The sequence below is a fragment of the Malus sylvestris genome, chromosome 10 (genome assembly GCF_916048215.2).
Source record: "Malus sylvestris chromosome 10, drMalSylv7.2, whole genome shotgun sequence".
Taxonomy (NCBI): domain Eukaryota; kingdom Viridiplantae; phylum Streptophyta; class Magnoliopsida; order Rosales; family Rosaceae; genus Malus; species Malus sylvestris.
In genome coordinates this window covers 16,656,843-16,678,475 of record NC_062269.1, presented here as the reverse complement: position 1 = coordinate 16,678,475, position 21,633 = coordinate 16,656,843, and the positions used below count along the sequence as shown (strand labels likewise).

General features: G+C 36.5%; 2 long non-coding RNA genes across 2 annotated transcripts; both read right to left on the bottom strand.

Annotated features, from left to right (window-relative positions):
• Window positions 1–8,095: 8,095 nt before the first annotated feature.
• LOC126585529 (uncharacterized) lies at window positions 8,096–17,307 on the bottom strand. The gene is made up of 3 exons (XR_007610569.1): window positions 16,935–17,307; window positions 12,343–16,095; window positions 8,096–9,447 (listed from the first exon to the last, which is right to left on the bottom strand). It is a non-coding gene; the product is annotated as an uncharacterized LOC126585529 (long non-coding RNA).
• Window positions 10,959–12,333, bottom strand: LOC126585533 (uncharacterized). The gene is made up of 2 exons (XR_007610573.1): window positions 11,586–12,333; window positions 10,959–11,521 (listed from the first exon to the last, which is right to left on the bottom strand). It is a non-coding gene; the product is annotated as an uncharacterized LOC126585533 (long non-coding RNA).
• Window positions 17,308–21,633: the final 4,326 nt, after the last annotated feature.

The following is a 21,633-nucleotide window of genomic DNA, read 5'->3' as shown; positions in this document are numbered from 1 at the left end:
CATTATGTTCTAAACATAATTACAAACTTTCAAGAGTTGTTCAAGGCAACTCTCATTTCTTCATACAACAATTTGTAAGTGATGAATCATGGCACATAAAGTGTCCATGCCCTTGTGCTTACTTCTCAAGTTCCTTGTTCATGTAACAAAGAAACAAGCATTAATGTTTACGTTAGCTAAGGGTTGTTCAAAACAACTCTTATTTCTTCATACAACAATTTGTAATTGAAGAATTATGACATTAAAAGTGTTGTCCTCTTTATGATAGACTTATCTAACATGTTCTTCCAATGATACATTATCAATAGGAAGATTGTGAGGATGAGACTACTTAGGTACATATACAAGCCACTATAGACAATCTATGGGATTGTAGTACCAAGTCCGGAAACTAAAGCTTTAGGCTTTTTCTTTGTCAAGTTTTGGATAGCGTTTGCAAATATATTGGTAAATAAATACAGAACGAATATAAATTGATTGATTTTAAGCCATTTGATCCGGGTCTTTAAATCAAATAGCACCACCCACTATTTTTGGCAAATTCCATATCCCTCATCGGAATTCGAGAGTTTTGGAGGAAACTCTTAGTAGGGTATGGGAGACTCATCATTACCAAGCCCACCTCACAATGATATGATGTTGGCTAGCATCAATAATAATGAGAGAGTACGCTTACTCATTTGCATCTCTTGCAAGTACCCATCTTATTTGGCCTCTAGAGAATGAAGCCTCACAATGATATGATGTTGGCTCCATTGCACTTAGTTAAGTCATTCCCACCATGCAAGTTCGAGTAGGGGTTCAAGAACAATCTCACAATGATATGATGTTGATCATTCTCGTTGCCTACCTTCACAACATCATGTATGCATATAGAACTCCTCCTGAGTGTAAGCACGCACTTTGTACTCCCCCATGATAGGGTGAAGTCGGTGTACGAGTCACAAACAATCAGAGCCTACTACGGTGGAAGGCCACGAAAGAGTGTTCAAAGCACTCTCACGCTTATCAACCTAATAATGGTTTGGTTGAAGGTTTTAGGTCTCATCACATATAAGCATGCATTTTAATCTTATTAAAACAATTTGGTCCTATTACAACTATTGGTCCATGTGATTGATTTAGTTGTATATAATACTCCCACTATGCTTGTAAAATGGTTTTTAAAGCAAGAGTATATGGTACTACTAACATAAGGTTTGCATTCATTGATGGACTATATAGTTGCCTTAGGGCTTTAGGATGACTATGAACCTTTGATTCGATCCAACACGAGCCTGGTGTTGAATCTTGGTCTAGGGATGGTGATTGATTTTAGTTACGCGTTTAATCATATTAAGGCGTCTCTTTCCTATTGGGCGTTGGACCCAACTGCTCCAATTTTATGCATATCAAATAAAACAAGAAATCAGTACTTCAAAGTCAAGAAGGGCTTATGCTCTTTTACAACATTTGATCAAAACAAATTACTTTAAAGTAAAGAAGAGCTTATGCTCTTTTACAACATTTGATCATATCAAATTACAACCAAAATCTAATCTACACATTCCCATGGTTCAAACAAATTTGAGACGGCCTTTCACATCGCTCAATTATCGTAGGCTTAGGTTCATAATCACCCTTTCTTTATTTAATTAACACTTTAACTAATTAAACTTGAATGCAACATTTTCATTTGGTTTTTGTTTCCATAGAATTGATTTAAATGGAGATAAATGAAATGAAAATTCAATTCTCATTTAAAGATACAAAACTATTTTGTTCTCAACTAATTTGGGCCGAAAAGCAGTAACCTTAACCATTGGGCTATTTTGCAAAACACAAACTTTTGAGGTCCCTTTGTAAAAACACAAAAGTCCACTACTTCATGTAATTACAACTAGAACCCAAAAATTTCAACAAATGCAAAAACTTCATTAAAGGAGCAAAACAATTTGTCCTTTAGTGATTTTGGGCCTTTACGTAAAAACGTAAACTTTCGGGTCAAAGTACAAATACACAAAAGTATAAAAACTTTATGTAATTGCATAAAAGCCCCAAAAGTACCCTATTTAATAGGGTGGCCTATTTTGGATGAGAGATGGTGTCATAAAACTTTTGAATTTTTCAACAAAAGTGAAAGATGATGGGTAGGTTTGAAAAAGTGATTTCCATAAAACATGGTTCCTTGAAACAAGGAAAATGTGTAAGTGATTAGTATGGTGTATATTGAAAAAGGACAAATCATGTCATACCATTTATTACAATAAAGTCCCACCAACCACCATAAACAAAACTTTATGAAAAACATCAAACACTTCGAATCAAAACACCAAACTTTTTTGTTCTTGGTTAGAACATAACAAGAACAATGAAGAACAGCCATGAAAACCCATAAGAGCTCCATGAACATTTTTCACCCAAAGACACCCCAAAAACTCTCAAACTTAAGGGAAAAAACATATTACCATACTAGGGTACTTAGGGGTTCCTAATGTCACTTTAAAACACTTTTAACAAGACAAACATGAACCCAAAAATCCACCCTTTGGATTTGGCCGAATTTCCCCAAAAACATGGCACCAAATTTTAGCTCCAAAATTCATGCTCATATAACTACATCTACAACATTTGAGATGAAAAATTTTCTAACAAAATTTACATTCAAAGAAGCAAGAATAAAGCTTGTAACAATTACAACATTCAAATCATAAACTATGTAAATACAAAACCCAAAAGGATTCACCGACTACTAGACCTAGGCTCTTGATACCACTTGAAGACAATTTTGTAAAAACATGTTCTTTTGAGCAACATCTATGGCATACAATTAACAATTAAAGGCGGAATCATGCTTGTATGCACTCAAAAACAAAACATTACCCATGAAATTCAAAACCTAGTAGAAAGGTGAACCAAGACTCAACTCAAGAACAAAGTGAGTTGAGAGATTTTATACCTTTGTTGATTTCTCTTTGCATAAGCAAAGGCTAATCACCCAAGGAGAGGGCCTTCATTCCTTGCTTCTTAGATCCATGGATTTCTTGGATGAGGATGGTTGAAAGGATTCTCCAAGTTCCCAAAGTTGAGAACCTCTAATTTTTCCACACCAAGGATGGACTTGAAGAAGAGATAAGTAACCTAGAGGAAGTCAGATTGCTAGCTAAAATCCTCTAGTGTGGCCGGCCTCTTAGAGAGAAAGGGAGAGACATTGTGTTCTCATCTTTTCTCTAAAAGAAACCCTAATGAAGAAAAGGCTATAAAATCATATTTATACCTACCTTCATTAGAGTGGCAAACTTGTAATAAGTCCAAAACCCACTCTTTTATCAATATGGCCGGCCATAGGGTGTTATTGGGTTGTTTGGGCCTTTGTGAATATTTAGTCATTAAGTTGTCATACCACTTAAGTCAATGGGCTTGACATTCGAAGCCCATTGGGCCTTAAGGCCCAAAACTAACCCGAGGTCTTTAACGAACTTTATTCGTTTGATTAATTAACATATTAATTAATCCTTGCCATAAATAATTAAACCATTTAATTATCCTTACCCATCTCTGTTGTTTCTTCAATCTCTACCTTACACGGTGTACGATCCATTAGGTTCCTTTTACCGAGGCAGTGGGCGATTAGAACTCTTTCAAATCGATTGTGAATTGAAACTTACTTTCAATTCTCCCTTTAGTGTTTATACACGTTTAGGGCTTCCACAAACCATGAGTGACACCTAGCAGTATGTCATGGTTACCCAAGCTAATCAGGAGAGGTGGAGAACTTATTCAGTTTAGGATACGGTCTTTCTTTAATACAATACTCTTGACCACATTGTTTGGTTTGATAGTTTATTCATGTCTATTATCCAATGTGATTCTTTTACTTATATGATTACCTTGAATGTGATTTGGAACGATTTCCTAAATCTCATTCATACTCTGGCCAGAGATTCTTAATCATATCATAGAGTATTCTCCCTCAAACGATTTAAAGGTTAGAGATCCCTTGTTGTGCATTCACATGCTTCTATGGTTAAGTGGCTTAACCTTAACTATGTCGTGGACACCTTCTGATGGAGTGACTTTGACATAGTCAAAGCTCAAGGACCTAACCACAAGACAACTATGATACCTCAGATCAATGACTACTTTGCATTATCCCAACCATGAGTTCTCATGTGACATGAGTATGAGAACTCATCGTTGATCGTGTTTAGTAGACTCATTCTCTATTGAGCACCTACATTCTTGTCTTGGTGTCAATCACACCAATTACTCGAGGCCAGTCACTCTCCCTGAGAGAAGACACAGCACGTACTGATCTTAATGGACTGTCAGTGCCCAATTGGCAATCCTATGATCAGGAACGTTTAGGATATGTATACGAAAGAGAATGGTCTCATGAATCTAACTTCTTTAAATTACATTCTCCTAATTACATATTCCTTGGACTTATCGTTTAAGCATATAACATTTATATGAGACGGCTTAAAACAATAATCTTTGCCCTTGATATTAAACTAGATTAGTTTAACATGTGAAATGTCCGTAAAGTATCATCATATGATTGGTTTTAGGGCACATTTCCAACATAAATAACACGAGAAGTATCGTGGTTCACCCCAAGGTTTGGGCTACGTCCACACTGATTGTATTATATTTCTCTGGAAGTGAGGGAGAGAGAGCTCTGAGAGTAAGAGTGTTGAGAGGGTGAGGAGCCTTAGGAATTGGCCTCCTTCAATTGTGAGGGTGAGGGGTCCTTTTATAGAATAAGGACTCCTCACTTATTACATATTTGCCTCTTCCTTTATCACATAATTACATTTAAGTCCCTTGATTATTTGTACGAGATCTAAATACGAGGCCCTAAATATGGTATAAACAGAAAATAATGTTATTAAAGAATTAGTTGATGTAAACTTCTAACATTCAAGAGAGAAGGTGAATAAGCATCTTGTGTGCTAGTAAATTACTTTTTGATTTTCCTTTACGTGTCATGTGCAATAACCATCATAATGTAATTCTAAGCTCTATTAAATCATCATATGCAAACAAGTAAACTTCTCATAGGATATACACTCATGCACAAATAAATTTTTGAGTTATAATGTCTCGCTCAAGTGATATCATAAAACATCATGTCATATGTTTGCTTGTCCACCGAGCCCATTATCAATATCAAGTGACTTCTTGAATTAAAAGGTCTTTATTAGGGTTGTATTGGGCCTAAAGTGAAAGTGAAAGAAAGAAGGGATAAACATGACACAAAGATTCAATGAATTAATAGAGCATATAAATAAGACTTATTATTTACGGATATTTCACATGTTATACTAATCTAGCTTAATATAAAGGCAAAGATTATTGTTTAAAGTCGTCTCATATAAATGTTATATGCTTGAACAATAAGTCCAAGGAATATGTAATTAAGAGAATGTGATCTAAAGAAGTTAGATTCATGAGACCATTCTCTTTCATGCACATATCCTAAATGTTCCTGGTCATAGGATTGCCAATTGGACATTGACAGTCCGTTAAGATCAATATGTGCTATCTCTTCTCTCAGGGGGAGTGACTGATCTCGAGTCATTGGTGTGACTGACACCAATACAAGCATGTAGGTGCTCAATAGAGAATGAGTCTACTAAACACGATCAAAAAGGAGTTCTTATGCTCATTTTACATGAGAACTCAAGGTTGGGATAATGCAAAGTAGTCATTTAACCTGAGGAATCATAGTTGTCTTGTGGTTAGGTCTTTGATCTTTGACTGTGTCAAAGGCACTCCATCAGAAGGTGTCCACGACATAGTTAAGGTTAAGCCACTTAACTATAGAAGCATGTGAATGCAAAACAAGGGATCTCTAACCTTCAAACCGTTGAGAAAGAATATGATATGATTAAGAATCTCTAGCTAGAATATGAATGAAATTTAGGAAGTCGTTCCAAATCACATTCAAGGTAATCATATAAGAAAGAGAATCACATTGGATATAGACATTAGGAAAAGACCGTATTGCATTTATAATCCCAAATTGAATAGGTTATCCACCTCTTCTATTTAGCTTGGATAACCATGACATACTGTTAGGTGTCATCATGGCTTGTGGAAGACCTGAAGATGTATAATCACTAAAGGGAGTATTTGTCACATCCCGACCCGAGGTCCACCATATCCCAGGCCCGCTCCATCACCGTAGCACGATATTGTCCGCTCTGGGCCCAGACTATGCCCTCATGGTTTTGTTTCTGGGAACTCACACGAGAACTTCTCAATGGGTCACCCATGATGGGATTGCTCTTGCTTAACTTCCGAGTTCCGATGGAACCCGAAGCTAGTGAGCTCTCAAAAGGTCTTGTGCTAGGTAGGGATGGAAATATACATTTAAGGATCACTCCCCTGGCGATGTGGGATGTCACAATCCACCCCCTCAGGGGCTCGACGTCCTCGTCGGCACACTTCCGGCCAGGGATTGGCTCTAATACCAAATTGTCACATCCCAAACCGAGGTCCACCACATCTCAGGCCCGCTCCACCACTATAGCACGATATTGTCCTCTTTGGGCCCCGACTACGCCCTCACGCTTAACTTCGAAGTTCTGGTGGAACCCGAAGCCAGTGAGCTCCCAAAATGCCTCGTGCTAGGTAGGGATGGGAATATACATTTAAGGATCACTCCCCTGGGCGATGTGGGATGTCACAGTACTGAAAGTAAGTTTCAGTTCACAATCAATTAAAAAAGTTCTAATCACTCGCTGCCTCGCTAATTAGAACCTAATCGTACACCGTGTAAGGTAGAGATTGAAGAAACAATGGATTTGAGTAAGGACAATTAAATGGTTTAATTGTTCATGGCTAGGATTAATTAATATGTTAATTAATCAAACGAATAAGTTTGTTTTAGCTTTTGAGTAATTACTGGACCTCAAGGCCCATTGGGCTTAGAACCGCCAGGCCTATTAACTTAAGTTGTATGACAACTTAATGAATAAACACTCAAAAGGGCCCAAACAGCCAAAGCCTTTAAAAGGCCGGCCATAGCATGAAAGAAAGGGCTTTGTTGTTTTTGTCACTTAAGTGAAGTGACTACATAAAGGACTTTATAGCCAAAAATTCATAAGGGTTCTCTTTTGAGGAAATTGGAGAAAACAAAAGCTCTCTTTTTCTCTCTAGGAGGCCGGCCCCCTTGGAGGGGATTTACTAGTATCAATCCTCCTCCAAAGTCACTCATCTCTTCTTCAAGTCTCTCCTTGGTGTGGAAACTTAAAGGTCCCCTTTCTTGGGAACTTAGAGAATCCATTCTTCCATCCTCCTCCAAGAAATCCATGGAGCCAAGAAGCAAGGAATGAAGGCCCTCACATGGTTGATTAACCTTTGCTAAGCAAAGAGGTGCTTCAAATGTATAAAGTTTCTCAACTCACTTTGTTTTTTAGTTGAGTCTTGGTTCACGACAACTACTAGGCCTTAAATTTCATTGGTAAGTTTTGTTTTTGAGTGCATACAAGCATGATTCCGCTGTAATTGTTAATTGCATGCATAGATGTTGCTCAAATAAACTTCGTTTTGTAAAAAATCTTCCTTCACCCGGAATTCTATTTCAATCCCATTTTACTCATAAGTCACCACTTTACTTCCTGAAACTCAAAATCCACTCCACTTTACCGTGTTTCTGTTACTTTCGTTAACTTTCCGTTAAAGTTTAAAGTTGCTGACGTGAATTTAAAAAATGCAGACGTTGATTTAAAAAATGTGACGCGGCAACCATGCTAACGTGGATTTTTTGTTTGGTATAATTGTCTTTGTAATTTTTTTTGAATTACAGGCTTTTAGAGACGCGATTTTTTCAAAAAGCAAGCCACTAAAAAGAAGCAAAACACGTTTAGCTACAAACAATTAGATGAAGATCGTCACTAAATGTTTTAAATGACGAAAAAATTGTTCCAGATTGTATATTAACTTCATTTTTGGCTTTTTGTCCATAGTTTGAGCTTTGGATCCACCTCAAACACAATGTAGGGCATATGAGACATACAAACCTTGTCCAAATCATCACTATAACTGATTCTAACATGTATTCGTACGCAAATTACACTGGAAAATAGAAAAATAAAATAGGCTTAAATTTTGATATCATCCAAAAATACCAATTCATACAACAGTTCAGTAGAAATGTTGATACCATCCAACTAAATCCTAAACAAAAGAGTTTTAAATGTTCCAAAACAAAGATTTCATACCTGAACTAACTCTTGGTTTGCTTTCCAACATCCAAAACATAATTCCTCAAAAAAAAATTTGACTTGTTCTTTTTACCAAGACTACATGATCTGTTCAATAATGCCAAGCTAGACTGTGGCTCTCTGCTTCTGCAGCCACGTAGGTACCTTATTACAGTATGGAGCATTAGCATGGATGTTTTGGTTGCCCATCCCACAAGTATACTTGTCCACAAATGTTTTCACTATATGTAGAATTCTTTACATTGGCAGCACGAATGAGAAAGGGACACCCAATAACACATTTGATACTAACCCTTGTGTTATCATTTTGCTGGAATCGGAATTGTCTACAATAAGGACAGAATGCCTTCTTGCTGTTTCTCTAAAAACTTTTGCACTTTGAAATATTAAGCCCAATTCTAACTATGGGTTTTTCATTTTCCACATATGGTACAAATTCTCTCCATTTGGGTAGAGGCCTAGTTCTTTTCACACCTACAGTGTGCTTCACTCTCACTTGAATTTGATGGGGTACTGATTCTTGGATCTATAGGGCCTTCTTCAGTGAACTCATTATGTGCTTCTAAGTTTTCTACATTGTCACCTTCAACATGGTACACATAACCTTCAAAAACCTCTTCATCTTTCTCATCTTCAAGTATTATGTCATCTTCCTCATTTTGTTCATGTAAACCTCTTCATAATCTTCATCATTGGCGCTGCCTTCAACATCATCAAAATCACTTACTTGTTTTCCCTTGTCCTTGGGAGATTTAGGGCCTTTTTTCTTGTCTTTCCCTTCCTCTCCTTTAGCTTTGTTCCCCATATTTCCAAATTCACCTTCATTTGCTTATGCACCATCCTCCTCATTATTTGCTTGAATTTCTAAGTCCTTAAGATAATCATTTTCTTCTTCATCAAGAATTTTATCTTCTTTTGCAGATTCTTGTGGCTGAGGCTTCACATAAAGCTCTATGATCTTCTACTTGCCAGGTGGATAGGAATACATAATTTGTAGCACTTCTGCATCCTCTAATAACTCAACCATTCTTTTTTCCTTGAAATGCATAGAATGAGCAAACTTCACTTTCTCCCACTTCTTTAACTAACCACTTCATTTCTAGCATTGAGATGTAGTCCCCAGACAAAAGTCATACCATTTGTATGTACCACCTCTATATTCCCACTTGAGACCGTCTTTATCAAATTGTGTAAGTTCACCACACTACCTTGAAAGTGAAGATATCAACATCATCTACAAAAGCACATAATCAAATGTAGCATAGAAATTAGAAATGTAGCATAGAAAATTAGAATTTAGAGATGGATTAGTGTGCTTTCACTAACATATATACAAGATTAGCATAAACCCCCAATACAACATAATTTAATCAGGCGTAGTTATAGTTTAATCCATATGTGAATATAATTGTTCTTTGTAGTGTAGTAGCTCTGTTTTTGAAGAATGTTGCTTTGTCTCTACTTCACATGAATAAAACCTTTCAAAAGGCTACATACAACCACACATAGCCCTAATTTGGCATTGAGGTTCTTAAAAAAAAAAAAGCAGGGATGAAAAAAAGTTGGGAGTAAAATTTGTGTTTGGTAATTTTGCTTATTTTCAAAGTCACTGTCATTTTAAGCTGAAAAGTGGCAAAAAGCAGAAGCAACAAAATGCTGCTTCTCAAAACCAACTTAATGAAACTTTCACAATCTCAAAAATACCCTCATCCGTTTCTCCTTCTTGCTGGGTTGAAGATCGAATCTTCATAGTTGATATTCTTATTTCGCCGGATTTCAAATTTTGAAATTGAAATTCCATTGGAGTATTTTTCAACTCGTCATCGCATAGCAGACCAAAAAGACAAATCCAAAACCCAGCTGTCAAAAACCATCAACAACTCGATCCAAGATGCACAATTTCACACAACAGATCTTCTTAGCAAGCTCATTCTACAACTCGAAGAGGAAGGTGCATCGGAAAGTAGTGGGGAAAGTAGTGGATGGCAGAGGAGATGGGTGGTTTGTGAGAGCTTGCAGACACCATGGATGGCAGAGGAGATGAAATTGGGAAACTAGTGGTAGTGAAAAAAAAAATTAGGCAAAAAGGATAACTCTATAATTCTAGATAGGAGAGAGAGAGACAAAGAAAAGGATGAGAGAGGGAGTGGGCGGCTAACTAATTTTGTCCTGATTCTTGCTGGAGAGCTCAGGGATTTGAGTTCTCAGATTTTCTTATCCCCAGCACCCAAAACACGATTCCCGTAACCCAAACTTGGGGTTAAATTCGTAGGGCTAGAGATGATGATAATCTGGTGGTTAGATGGTCTGAGATCAAAGGTTTGTGTGTGGGGTTGTCTCGTTGGAGGAGAGAGTGCAGAGAGAGACAGAGAGAGAGAGAGCTGAGAGTTTTCGAGACAGTTCGAGAGTGTAGAGGGAAAGGAAGACACGGGGATAAGGGAAATGGGGTGTGGGCCCCACAGCCACACAAAATCCTCACATAAAAATAGTAATATTAAATAAAATATCATAATAATAATATAGTATTATACCCTTTTTGGTCATTTTTCACACGGTCACGGCTGTTTTACATAAAAGTTTACCAAACACTATAATACTTTTTCTTTTTTTTTCAAAAACACTTTTACAAAAAAATTTATCAAACATTCAGCTGCTTTATTTCACAGCTGTTTATTCTCACAGCACAACATAAACAGTTTTTATTTTAAAACACATCAATACCAAACCAGCCCATAGAACCCTACCTTACTGTTGAGCAAAAATTGTACATAATATGTAAACAAATAATTCACTCGACACAATTTCACCCTCGTTCAATTTTCCGAAGAGGGTTTTATTAATTCAAGTTCGACCCATTCTAGACTATGCGCCTATTAATTACAACCCTTCTTTTGGGAAAGGAATACCCTTTGATTCTAATTTGAATAAAATGTAATTTGAGGACTTTGGTGTTTGTTTGATTTTGTGACTGCATCTAGGTTGAATTCTAGATTGCCTACGTACCCTCTTGAAGGATCAAGTCACTCGCTATATTTCAGACTTCTATTTGGATTGAGTATCCGTGGATTTCAAAGTGAGAATAGGTAAGGTTGGCGGAATTCAAACTCTTTTGAATTGTTCTAATTTTATCTTCTTTTCCCCTTAAACCGTAGAGACCTTTTTATGTAGGCCACGGGCTCTCTTTTCTTTCTGCTGTACCATCTTGCTTATGCTTCTTTGGGTGTTAATGTAAAGGCTGCCATGTGTTTCCCAATTAATTTGGGAAGTTTGACAGCAAGGTTTTCTTTCTTTTGTAAACTAGGGACATCCTGAACTCTTTTAAATCCAACTTCACGTGGCACAGCAAGTTTTCCTTCTCCGTGAACTAGGGACAGCTGCTCTTTTAAATCCAACTTCACGTGGCAGAGAAGCAATATCTCTTAGCTGTCCATTTAAAGATTGGGAAATTTTCTTTCTTTCCCTTTTGTCTTGTAGCATATTGACAGTTTCATTTCAATGCTTTTGGTCAATATTTTGACCCAATATTTGACAAAAATGGCATCCACATTATTCATTTGCCTTTGTCAGGTGTTGAATTGGGGAACTTCCCAAGCATGAGTCGGTCACCTCTTTAGCTTTTACAGAAACTTTTCTTCCTCTAGTCACTCTCTTGGAGTATGTTTTCCTACTTTTCCTCTTGAATGCTTTTAGGTCGATGTTTGGAGTTTGAAACTTGCTCTTTCTTTATCAAATCCATTGTTTGACCGATGGCTCCCCTCTTTCTTGTCTTGATGGGAACTTCACGGGATGGTCTAGGCCACCCTGAAGAAATTCATGGGAATGACGATAGTGGTGGGGAGTGGAACTCTTGTGTTTTTTTTTTTGTTCTCTTCAAATTTAGGCAGAGAGAAGACATGTGGCTGCTGCCATTTTTTTTGGATTGCTTTGTGTTGTTGTTGCAGGTATAGAAGAGTAGTCAGTCTACCATTTAAGAAACCTTCCCTGCATAAAAACCTATTCCGGCAGTTTTCTTGTATAAACTGAAGTTTACAAGTTCTGAGTAGTTGGTTATGTACTTTTTTTTACTTCCATCTGCAACACAACATTGAACCAGAGAAATAAAAATATATTAACAGAACTTATTTCATACCTGGTGATGAATATTCTTCTTTTTTATTCTTGACTTGAATGCACGAATGATTGTACTCCTTGTTCTCTTTTCTGGCAGCAGTTCGTTGCCTTTTGATATTTTCTCTCAAAGTTGCTCTTATTTTCTGCAGAGTTTCTCCTCTCTTTTTCTGTTCTCCTCCTTTACTTGCTGCAGGTGATGCTTATTTATAGGCATCCTAGGAAAGCTCTAGAATTTGTTACGTGGGGGAGACGTAGAGGCCATGACCTCCTGCCACTTTCTGTTAACCTCCATTTCTGACTCCATGTTCCTTTTTGTTTGCAGAAAATGGGGAGCACCTTTTTTTTCTTTTGTGCACGTTACTTCCCCCCTTTTGTAGGAGAAAATAAATTTTATTTATTTATTTCTGGATGTATTTGTGGGTAAAAGCCCATCCTCATCTTTTGGGCTTGGATTACACCTTGTAGTTTGACCCAATTTGTGTGGACTCTATTTTTTCATATGTTTATTATTAACTAAACCCTTTTAACCTAAAACAGTCAAACAAATGCACTCGGACAAGCACACAAGAACCACAAGCTTATTTTATATCCTGAGATCCCAAATACAACTTGAAAAGCACTCTCAAACAACATATTGCACGATAAAATAATCATACAAATAAACTCCAAACATACAATAATCCCTAAAACCCTCGACCCCAACCAAATCACAATCCGTAAGCATAGTTTAAGGTCAAAATCTACCATACTCTGGTTGAGGAGCTCCAAGTTCTCTTGGGATTGTCATTTTCAAAACCCAAGCAAAAAAAATTCCAGGAAGTCCACCCAATGTCCAGTCACAACACCTCTTCCCTCCACCAACTCCCTAGTCATGAAACCAATCTCCACCCGGAACCAATCTCCAGCCGCAAATGATCGATCGATCGATTTGCAAAGGGTCTTCCAATTTTGCTTATGAAATTCAATCTAACCCCTAGTTCAATCCCAAATAAACATGACTAAACCCAACTAAACTCTCTTAATCCTCTTATATCCAGATGCATCCCATATAATTTCCATGTCAAATGCAAATTGTGAATCTAATTGCCAACTAATTATGATATTACAATTTTACCCATCCATGTCAGCAACTTTAACGAAAAGTTAGCAGAAGTAACGGAAACATGGTAAAGTGGAGTGAATTTTGAGTTTTAGGGAATAAAATTGTGACTTCTGAGTTACAGGGAGTAAAGTGCGATTGAAATAGAGCTCCAGGGGTATAATTTGGTACTAGGCAGAATATCCTACAATTAAAAATTTAACTTTGCACAGTAGACTAGCCAAATGAGCTAGTCAACTAGTTACAAGTTAGTGAGTGATAGCAAGTGCAATTGCAAGAACAAATCCTAATTGATCAGTATGATCAACTAATCAGAGTCTTCCCAAATTAGTTTCACAACAACAGTTTCTAAACTTGAACACATTTACATATTAGTTCATTATGCTAACAGTAAAGACAAAGTAATTATGAATTAAAGTATGTTGGGATGACTAGTCAAGCTCACGGGTCAATTAAGTACAAATTCGTCAGTTAATTAAATGCAAATCTATGAATCAAACTTAGTTCACTACAAGTTAACCTAGTCAACAATAATTCAATTCATTGCTAATAATATGCAGTGTAAACTTAGTTGTGAACACATATCAAATAACAAATCATAGGATGCATCAAACATATGCTAGTAAATAATATATGTGGACAAGTTTAAGAGACAAAGAACGCAAGAAGTTTTTGACCGTAAAGCCTAGGTTTGAGTAAACTATGAGTGTTTTATTTAAGTTTCCGTATATATGCTTTAATTAATTATATTTTAGTTATTTCACATATAGGGGAAACATATCCCGAGGACGTTCGAGGCCAAGCTAGGCTCAGGGGTTACGACCTAGCGACGTACTTGTGAGTGGGCAGTTGCTTTATACCTATACATATTTATAGTTTCTATAAATGTGTAATTACTTCACTTTGAGTATATATATTTTGCCAAATAATTGATAACTGCTATATAATTGTGATAAATGTTACTATATGGTTTAGATATTGTTGTCATGGCATTCCTACATATTTGTACATGCTCATCTTGCTGCACCCGGTGTTAGTACTCACCCCAGGGTCAGGGCTAGTCCTTCACGTGTATGTTCACATCGCACCATTCGCTCGCCTCGGATCCAAGTTAGGTGTCAATCCTGTCGGGTAGATTGCATTAGACAATCCTACTTGTATGTGATGTGTTTCTGCACCAGTCTTCACATGATCGTAGTACTAGAGCATATTGATTACACCCAGTCATGTTCGTGTCAGAAATTATCTGTTCGAATTTGTGTGTCAGCTTAGATGGACGAGCACTTAGCTATACTTGATTATCGCATGAGTATATTATTGTGGCATTTGATACATCATGATTTGACATGTTTCTGATTTCTCTTCTACTATAATGTTGTTGTATTATTGTTTACATACTTTCATAGTACGTTTCAAGGAAACTATACTTGTTTTACTACGAAAGGTTAGTATATTCAAAAATAAAGGATTTCGTATAAGCATTGTTTTTGCTGACTCACTCAACTTTGTTTTTCGCCCCTCCAGGACCTAAATAGCTGTACTTTTTGTGGCACTCGAGGAATCTCGGCAGTTCTGACATTCTCTTCTGATTAGACGTACAAACTTATCACTGTTGTGTAATAAGTGTACTTTAGTTTCTTTGACTACTCTTCTATAGTCTCACTATCTATTATGCTCTGAATAATTGTACTAGGTTCGTCCCTCGAATGCGCACTCTTTCCCTTTCATCATTTAGTATAATTAGTTTTAATTTTATTCACTTTTTGCATCACTTACCCTCATGGTTACGTCACCTCTCGGTGATGGCCAACATGCTTCAACCTTCCCAAGTCGGGGTGTGTCAGACTATACAAGGGAGAGTATATAGTTTTGTAATTATTTTAGTTAAGGAATGGCATTGTAGTATTTCCATGTCAAATTTTGGTTATAATTACGAAAAGTTATAATAGTTGGTTATAATTATATTCATGGTTCAAATTTTGGCTAATTTTCCAATTTTTCAAAAGGACAGAGATGGCAGTAAAAAAATGAGAAATTTGGAAAAAAATAATCAAAATTTCGACTTCATATAGAATTATGACCACCTTTTTAAATTTATGATAATTATAACAAAAATTTGATAGGAAATTACTCATACACCCTTAAACCTAGCTTTTCTCATAGAGTGTGGCATCCTAGAAAGCTTCATTTATGCTAAAAAGTAAAACCATGTTTTCCACCAAGGTCATCAGATAAAGTGATCTAGGTTTTTCAAATTTCATCCAACGGCCCACCTGTTTTAACTCTTTAAAAGTTGTGATAATTTGTTGCCGTTAGATGAAATTTGGACGGCCCTGATCACTTGATCCGGTGATCTTGGTGGAAGAGATCCGAAAATGATCTCTTCCCCTATCTTGTTCACTGAGGGCAAATTGTCTCATTAGCATAAATTTGCTAGCAATCTAGAAATTCAAATGAAACCCAAAAGCCAAGTATACAATTATATCCCAAATGTAGCTTTGCTCATGGGATTTTTACTTGGTAAGGGATTATCTGAAGGCAGAAGAAGTTTGGATATTTACGGCTGTGTAGAGAAAAACCAGAAAGAAAACGGAACCAGACGCAAAGAAAACCTTTTCCCAAATCAATTTATGTTGCTGCATTTCCTTCCACGTGTATGCTCCAAACTTGTGACTCCAAAAGCAAACAATAAAAATGTCAATTTTTTGGTTCTGATTGTATAAGCAGAATAGAAATACCAAATCAGAGAAGGAAGAATCAAAATGATCTATGGTGGACTATGGAAAAGAAAGAACTGGAATTCATTGGAAAACTTTGGCCTCGTTTGGCAACTCGGACTATACTGACTATTTCTGTCGGATATGATAAATAGTCATCTGATAGTATTGACTAAATTAGTCGGACGTTTGGTGCAGTATCGGACTAATGGCTGTATTATTTATACTGTGTTTGATATTGAACCGGATAAGACATGGGAAAAAAAAAATATGACAAATCTTTGTCTGTTTGTTGAACTTTTCTCATATTTAGGTAAATATTTATACCTATTGAAAACCACATAAATTTTCAAATAACAAAGAAAAATAGTATCAAATTTCACAAGCAAGATATGCATTCCTCATTCTTCAAGTTCCATTAAAAATTAACACGAAATACTATCAAATTTCATACCTCTGAGCTACTAAGAAAGAACAAATAGGCACAAGAAGTACTTCACCTAAAAGCACTTAAATCGTAAGAAAGTTGGAGAACAAACAGATTAACCGCACAACCTAGTTAGCTAAATCCAGTAGAAATCAAAAAACGCATGCAGCCACACAAGTTCGACTATTGAAATATCAAAACATCACTAACAATCCATTTCTCTAAAAGCATCAGAAACTCGATGCCCAATTCACAAAACCCACCCAAATTTGATCCTGGTGGGTGCAAAATCTTAAACATACGTAGCAAAAATAAGAACCCATATGAATAAAAATTGGAACTTTATACCCAAAATCGAAGAGGCGTACCAGGCGAACGCTGCAGTTTTTGGGTAGCCGGAAAAAAGTAGCAGCGTAACGATAAAGACGAGGAGAAAGTTGGGGGCAAGTGGCGGGGAGAGAGGGGATGAGGTTAATGGAGAAAAGAGGGATTTGGGGTGAGGTCACCCTAAGAAAATAGGGATTAGGATGAGGTAGACGGAGGAGGGAGATTGATGGAAATATTTGGGTTGGATTTGACATAACCAGATGTTGGAAGAAGGAGATCGACTGGGCACAGTTTGACGGGATGAAATCTAGGGCATGGGCTTATAGGAGAAATTGGCTGTTTGGTTATAGGGGCAAGGTTATACTTGGTTGTTTGGTTATATTATTAGATAGCTTTTGTACATTACACGTGGCTATATTTAATTGGACAACATGACAATGTCATAATCTTAGGTCCTTCCCAGTGATGATCCAAGTATTAAAAAAAACGATAGCTACGTGTCAGATGTCCAGGGAGGCCAAGTGATTAGGCCTGCCAAACGGGTCGTGTTTGTCGTGTTCATGTCGTTTTCGTGTAACACCTGTTCTCTTAACGGATCATGTCGTGTCATACCCGTTATCTTAACAGGTCCTTAACATAAATATTACTTCAAAACATTAAAACACATTTGTCGTTTAAGTACTACATCTACACTCGAAAATAAGAGCCTAATAAAAAAATAGGGTAAAAGACTGTTTACCACCCTCATGTTTCGTGGTTTTCAACATTTAGTACATCAAGTTTTTTTCGTCCCAGAGTCATACCTAAAGTGTAAATTTTGGGACAGTCTCATACATCTGTTAGTCAAACTGTTAGTTCTCCCGTTAAGTGATGACGTGGCGCTCTGATTGGACGCCACGTGTCATTAAAAAAATAAAAAATTTATTTAAATAAAAATAATATTAAAAAATATTTAAATAATAATTTTTTTTTTCTTCTTCTTTTTTTTTTTTTTCTTCTCTTCTTCTTCTTCTTCTTCTGGGTTCGGTTTCCATTTTTTTTTTTTTTTTTTCCTTCTTCCTCCTCCTCCTCCTTCTTCTTCCTTCTCCTTCCTCCTCCTTCTTCTTCTCCTTCTTCTTCTGGGTTCGGTTTCTCTCTTTTTTTTTTTTTCTTCTTCTTCTTCTTCCTCCTCTTTCTCCTTCTTCTTCATTCTCTTTCCTCCTCCTTCTTCTTCTCCTTCTTCTTCTTCTGGGTTCGGTTTCTCTTCTTTTTTTTTTTTTTTTTTTTCCTTCTTCCTCCTCCTTCTTCTTCCTTCTCCTTCCTCCTCCTTCTTCTTCTCCTTCTTCTTCTTCCTTCTCCTTCCTCCTCATTCTTCTTCTCCTTCTTCTTCCTTCTTCTTCCTCTTCTTTTCTGGGTTCGATTTTTTTTTTTTTTTTTCTGTTTTTTTCCTTCTCCTTCTTCCTTCTTAAGAAGGAAGAAGAAGGAGAAGAAGAATGAGGAGGAAGGAGAAGGAAGAAGAAGAAGAAAAAGAAGAAAAAAGAAGAAGAAGAAGAAGAAGAGAAGAAGGAAAAAAATAATATTTTATTATTATTTTATTATTTAAATATTTATTTAAATATTTTTTAATATTATTTTTATTTAAATAAATTTTTTATTTTTTTAATGACACGTGGCGTCCAATCAGGGCGCCACGTCATCACTTAACGGGAGAACTAACAGTTTGACTAACAGATGTATGAGACTGTCCCAAAATTTACACTTTAGGTATGACTCTGGGACGAAAAAAACTTGATGTACTAAATGTTGAAAACCACGAAACATGAGGGTGGTAAACAGTCTTTTACCCAAAAAAATAATACATACACTACTAATCTATTACAAATATTAAATGTGCAAAGATATGCAAAATGAAAGAGTTTTTGTTTTCAGAGTTGTGAAGTCTTTCTCAAAAATTTAAACCTCAATTTACAAAATCCTTGATTTACATCGATCATCATGAAATTGTATTGGAACTTTGGCTTGATCTATTGCCTTCAAGAGTTATGTTAATGATGTTTTCAGTAAGGTTTTCCACGTCATAACTCTCTTCCGCATAAACTAAGTATAGAAAAACCAAAAGTTAAAAGTCATCAATTTTTTAAATTTAATTTAGGGTTAATCTCTGTTTACTACCCTGAAATTTCGTGGTTTTCAACATTTGGTACATAAAGTGTTTTTCATCCCAGAGTCATACCTCAAGTCTTAATTTTAGGACAATTTCATAACTCCGTTAAGTTTTCCGTTAGAATTTCTGTTAATTAATGACGTGGCGCTCACGTGGACAATAATTGAACGTCACGTGTCAATATGGACCCATTTTAATATTAAAAAATTTAAAAAATACAAAAACACAAAAATAATGAAAAAAAAGCCCAACTTGTCCCTCACCCCCACACCATTCTCTCTTCTGCAAATCCCAGCACCTCTCGATTTCTTTCTCTCTCTCTCTCTCTCTCTCTCACTACACTCACTTTCTTCCTCTGCCTTATTCGCCGTGAAAAGAATACAACGAGAAACATCCAGCAAACCCCACCACCGTCGCCAATCTCTCTGAACCCACACCCTACAAAACCCAGCAGAAACCCAGCAAATCAATCTCTCACTGCGATTCCCTAACCTTTCTGGTTCTCCATGTCCTCCGAATCGAGAGCTTCGACCTCCGGCGGCAAAGCCTCCGATCCACACCCTAACCCTGACCATCTAGATCTTGAGTGAAGAACACTCACTGTCAACACATCTAGTACGGTCGCAAGAAAAGAGAGTAGAAAAGAGAGAAAGAGAGCTCTAAGCGCCGGACTCGACAAAATGCAAGATCCGGCCAACCCGAAACCAGATCCGAGCTCCAGCTCTCAGGACTCTCACCATCCACGCACGGCGCCCGCCGTTTCCAGACACGACTCCGAGCACCCCGTTCCAGGGCTCCTACCACCGTCGAACCCAATCCGAGGCCATTTCCAGATCCCTGACGACCTGGATCTACTCCAGGACCCGTTCGACGGCCCGTCCTGCGGCTTCAAAGAGTTGGGCAGCTCCGATGACGACATCTTCGACACCTACATGGACATAGAGAAGCTCAAATGTGCTTGGAGAAAGAGAGAGGTGAAAATGGAGGTGTGGGAGAGATCGGGAAAGAGAAAAGGAAGGGAGCGGGGAAGAGGGGGGGCGGGTGGGTTTTCTTTCTCGTCGTCTTCTTTTCACGGCGAATAAGGCGGAGGAAAAGAGTGAGGGTAGTGAGAGAGAGAGAGAGAAAGAAATCGAGAGGTGCTGGGATTTGCAGAAGAGAGAAGGTGGGTGTGGGGGTGAGGGGACAAGTTGGCTAAGTGGGTCCATATTGACACGTGGTGCTCAATTATTGTCCACATGAACCCCACATCATCAGTTAACAGAAATTCTAACGGAAAACTTAACGGAAGTATGAAACTATCCCAAAATTAAGACTTGAGGTATGACTCTGAGATGAAAAAAACTTCATGTATCAAATGTTGAAAACCACGAAATTTTAGGGTAGTAAACAGAGATTAACCCTTTAATTTAATATATATATATATATAATTATATTATATAATTATTATAGTTTTTAAGGGTATAAAATTTTTAAATTAATATATATATATATATTTATTATAGTTTATTCTAACTTTTATTAAGTATAATATAAGATTTTGTGATATCCACTAGTGTAAATATTTTAAATTGAAGATCGAATTCATTCATTGTATTCATATAGGGTCAAGGAGTGTAGCTGTAAAAAATCATCAAAATCAGAGTTAAAATAACCGTTAAATCGTGATTTTTCGTTTTATAACCGTTGAAAAGTTTTGTCCCGTTACTTGATCTCTGAATGTTTGTTTTTTGCAATTTTTGGCGTATGCGATCTCGAAGTATATACAACCATGTTTGACGATTGGATCGTTGAAACTAGTTTCGTAGAATGCGTGTATCTCATCAAAACAATAGATTCACTAACACTTCAAAGTTTTATTCATACTTTCATTAAATATAACATAAGATTTGTGGTATTCATTAGTGTAAATATTTGAAATTGAAGATCGAATTCAATCATTGTATTCATATAGGGTCAAGGAGTGTAGCTGCAAAAAATTATCAAAATCAGAGTTAAAATGCCTGTTAAATCGTGATTTTTCTTTTTATAACCGTCGAAAAGTTTTGTCCCGTTAATTGATCTATGAATGTATGTTTTTTGCAATTTTTGGCGTATGCGATCTCGAAGTATATACAGACATGTTTGACGGTTGGATTATTGAAACTAGTTTCATAGATTGAGTATCCCATCAAAACAATAGATTCACTAATACTTAAGAGTTTATTCATACTTTCATTAAGTATAACATAAGATTTTGTTGTATCCACTTGTGTAGATATTTTAAATTGACGATCAAATTCATTCATTGTATTCATATAGGGTCAAGGAGTGTAGCTGTAAAAAATCATCAAAATCAGAGTTAAAATAACCGTTAAATTATGATTTTTTGTTTTATAACCGTCAAAAAGTTTTGTCCCATTACTTGATCTCTGAATGTTTGTTTTTTCCAATTTTTGGCTATGCGATCTCGAAGTATATACAAACATATTTGACGGTTGGATCATTGAAACTCGTTTTGTAGATTGAGTTCCTCATCAAAACAATAGATTCACTAATACTTAAGAGTTTATTCATACTTTCATTAAGTATAACATAAGATTTTGCTAGTGTAAATATTT